This window comes from Delphinus delphis, chromosome 3, assembly GCF_949987515.2.
Source record: "Delphinus delphis chromosome 3, mDelDel1.2, whole genome shotgun sequence".
In the NCBI taxonomy this organism is placed as follows: Eukaryota; Metazoa; Chordata; class Mammalia; order Artiodactyla; family Delphinidae; genus Delphinus; species Delphinus delphis.
Genome location: NC_082685.1, coordinates 89,419,700 through 89,424,004, shown reverse-complemented (window position 1 = coordinate 89,424,004; position 4,305 = coordinate 89,419,700). Strand labels below are relative to the sequence as shown.

Below are 4,305 nucleotides of genomic sequence, written 5' to 3'. Positions count from 1 at the left end.
ACGTGGCCATAGACACGTACTCTCCTGCTTCTTCAAGCTATTTGGTTCTCTGAGGGGGGAGGAGTTGGGTAGGTCTTGGAGGAGGCAAGGGGAAGGTAAGAAAAGGGGAAAATCTCCATTTATTCCCTAAAGCTGTTTCCCAGCACCCATGAAAGGGCTACTGCAGAGATGGGCCCAACTGGAGTTCTGGCCCAACTCCTCTGGCCAGAAACCTTTAATACTGGACTCCAAAAACTAAGGCTGGGGCTGGGGGGCTAGATAGGAGTGTTAGGCACAGGTGTTGGGGGCATCCATCATCTGTAGAGGGGCACCCCTGCCCTTCAGGTCTTCCTCCAGCCTCTTTTCTGTTGCAGTCACACCCCTAGGCCTCCAGAGACAGCCACCAAAAATGGCTCTGCTTGGCAGGGCTTTGGTTTCCTGGACCTCTGTAGATCTCAACATGTAAGTTTCCAGAAAAGTGAGCAATCCAGGCTCTTCTGCCTGCCCGTCTCAGTTCCTTTTCTGCCCCCAGGAGCCATTGTGTTTCTGCCCCATGGGGATGGGAAGCCAGTGGAAACAAGGACCAAGAGCCAGACAGAAAACAACCACCCTGGAAGAGCAGGGAGGAATGTATGCACTTCCTGGGTACCTCGCCAGCATCACCCATCGTTAGCAGCCACCAGCTGCCCCATGCCTTTGCGGATATAGACGGACTGGATCTCCTTGGTCTTGAGGCAGAGATCGCAGGCCCAGACAGCAGAGGCCTCAGTGGTCAGCAACCCATAGGCGCTCTCAGTCATGCCCGTGCACTCGCGGTGGAACCACTTCTGGCAGGAAGCCTCACACAGAATGGCATCTTGGTCGTCGTTCACTTCTCTCCGACAGGCACCACATGGATATACCAGGCCTGGGGGAGGCTGGGGCCCTGAGCTCGCACTTGTCTTGCCAGGGGGTGGCAGGCTATTGGCATCCGGGGTGCCCCAACCCCGCCCACTGCTGTTTGGGGGAAAACTGGGCTGATTTCCATTAACAGCGGCAGCTGGGGAGCCTGAGTGGGGCTCCTGGCGAAAAGCAGTGGGAGCAGGTGCATTTAAGGGCTTCCCCCCATCCTCACCACCAGGGCCAGGAAAGCCAGGGTCAGGACCAGGGAAGGGACCTGTGTTGGGGGCGCAAGCTGGGGAGTACCTGACCAGGTCTCTGGAGAGGAGAAGGGCCAAAAGGTGCCCCTAGCTAGGCAAAGCGTTGGGGGGCAGAAGGGGGGCCCAGCTCCCCTCTGGAGGCTGTCCCATGGTGGGTGAGATTGTGCAGCCACATCCCCCCACGGGGCCTGGCATCATCTGCCCACCAGGCGGGCTGAAGTTTGACCCAGAGGCTGGTTGAAGGGCTGGCTGGGAGAGTTCATGTTGCCTGGGGGAGGGTAGCCGGGGCCCTGGGGGGGCATGTTGAAAGCAGGGCCCATGGGGTTGGGAGGGAAAGGGAGCGCTGTTGAGGAAGAAGCTGGGGGCCTCCTCTACCCCCAGTGTCACAGCCTGGGGGTACCTGGCCTGCCATGCACCCCTGTACACGGAAGCCCCCAAAGGGGACAGGACTGCCCAGGAATGGAGGGGTTGCGACCCCCACCTTAGGGGCTCCGAAGTCATCCTCAGAAGGGTCGGATGCAACCAGGTGATCCACCATGGGAGTCGGGGGTGACGCAAACTCCGTCATGCTGGGTGGTGCAGGGGCCGGTGCGGGCCTCCACCTCCCTCCAGCTTGTCTGGTGGGGGCGGCGCCGAGGCGGCCATGGAGTGGGGGACCGGAGCCAGCGGCGGCGGGGACGGACGCGCCCTGGGGTTGCACCCTGGCCCGGAAGGGGAGACAGGGGCGGCGCAGGCCCCTGCGCGGCAGCAAGCCGAGGTGCGGCGAGGCGGGGGCGGCGAGCCCCAGCGCCAACTGCGCGCTCGCCCAGCCTCGCCGCCCGAGCAGCCTCGCGGCCCACAGAAATGTATGTTAAGGCAGAATTATGCTCATCCCTTCTTAGTCTTATAAATATTGAAACTTTTTTGTTTTTCTCTTTTGGTGAGAAATAGAAGAGACAATAAAGCTGAATGCCCTGTACTTTAGTTCCCATTCCTTAGGATATTTTATTTCTGGAAAAAAAATTGAACTTACTGCCCTCAAATGCATTAATTGCCTGAATACACTGTAAAATCCTTTATTTTTATAGCAGTGGTTATATTTAAATTCTGGTATATAGGAAAGAGTAAAAAGGAACAAGGTAGTGGTTTAAATTTTGAGAAGTCTGGAAATATTTTGAGTAAATATATAAGTGGAAAGAGCTGTAGAGAAAGATCAATTCAGCTAACATTTACTGAACACATATTACAGTGCCTTCTATGTGCCAGGCACTGGGTTAGTCACTTTATGGGTATCTTTTAGTTTCTCAACAATCCTGCAAGGTGTTTATCCCTCATTTACATATAAGGAAACTGCAAAATTAAGTGATTGAGCCTAGGATTAAAACACAGTTTTCCATAATGATGTTTTGGACTCCAAAAGCATCATGTTGCTTCAGCACCTACTATTTTTCAGGTACTGGGCATGTAAAAATGAATCAAGGGAATTCCCTGGTGGTCCAGCGGTTGGCACTCCGTGCTTTCCCTGCCGAGGGCCTGGGTTCAGTTCCTGGTTGGGGAACTAGGATCCCACAGGCTGCAAGGTGTGGCCAAAAAAAAAAGAAAAAAAATGAATCAAGTCAGTTCCTGCCTTCAAGGAATTCATATGGTGGTCAGTTGGGAGAGAGAGCCATTCAAACAAATATTTTATACTACCATATGATAAATCCCAGTGTATAATGATGTTCTACAGTAAGAGAGGGAATTATTTCTTATTTATTTATTTTATTGAAGTATAGTACAGCAAAGTGATTCAGTTACATATGTATATTCTTTTTCATATTCTTTTCTATTATAGGTTATTATAAGATATTGAATATAGTTCCCTGTGCTATACAGTAGGACCTTGTTGTTTATCTATTTTGTATATAGTTTTTATCTGTGAATTCCAAACTCCTAATTTATCCTTCCCCTCCTTTTCCCCTTTGGTAACCATAAGTTTGTTTTCTTTGTCTGTGCATCTATTTCTGTTTTGTAAATAAGTTCATTAGTATCATATTTTAGATTCCACATATAAGCGATACCGTATGATATTTGTCATTCTCTCTCTGACTTAACTTCACTTGGTGTGCTAATCTCTAGGTCCATCCATGTTGCTGTAAGTGGCATTGTTTCATTCTTTTTTTGTGGCTGATATATTCCATTGTATATATGTACCACATCTTCTTTATTCATTCATCTGTTGATGCACATTTAGGTTGCTTTCATGTCTTGGCTGTTGTAAATATTGCTGCTATGAACATTAGGGTGTGTGTATCTTTTCGAATTAGAATTTTAAGAGAGGGAATTATTTCTGATAAAGGGAGCTAAATGTGTAATCACTGAAATGTGAAAAGGTATAAGGCTGAAGAAGAGTAGTGTTCTGTGGCTGATTTTGAAGGGCCTGAAATTTTATGTTAAGTAGTTTAGGACATCTGGGTTACTCTGCTTTCAAACAACACTTATTATTGGTTTCCTAAATGGTTGTTGATGCTAGTGGACTTAATTGTTTTATATCTTTGAATATACAATTAAATTATCAGACTTTTGTAGGACAGGATACATTTGAACACAAGTATTTGCAATACCCATTAACAAAGTATATTGTTTTTTAATTTTTAATTTAAAAAAAATTTTTAAATAATAAATATATTTATTTATTTTTGGCTGCGTTAGGTCTTCATTGCTGTGTACGGGCTTTCTCTTGTTGCGGCGAGCAGGGGCTACTCTTCATTGCAGTGTGCGGGCTTCTCGTTGCAGTGGCTTCTTGTTGCGGAGCACGGGCTCTAGGTGTGCGGGCTTCAGTAGTTGTGGCACTCAGGCTCAGTAGTTGTGGCACACGGGCTTAGTTGCTCCGCGGCATGTGGGATCTTCCCGGAGCAGGGCTCGAATCCCTGTCCCCTGCACTGGCAGGTGGATTCTTAACCACTGCACCACCAGGGAAGTCCAACAAAGCATATTGTGTTTTAAAAAAGATAGACATACCTGTAAAGTAGATTCCAGTTGTCAATGACTGTCATTGTGAAAGAGTGCATACAAGAGGAGGTATTGGTAGTGTTCACTTGGCAATTTCATATTTTGTAGTATTTATGAAATATGGACAGTGTATTTTAGACAACATACATGGTTTCTTTGTCAGAGAGATGATGTGGGTTTTTAGATTCTTTGAAAGTATATTTGTAGATAAAGGATA

The 4,305-nt window shown here is 47.8% G+C and overlaps 1 pseudogene; it reads right to left on the bottom strand.

Moving 5' to 3' along the window:
• Window positions 1–638: 638 nt before the first annotated feature.
• On the bottom strand, window positions 639–1,763 carry LOC132422153 (pygopus homolog 2-like; annotated as a pseudogene).
• Between the last annotated feature and the right edge of the window lie 2,542 nt (window positions 1,764–4,305).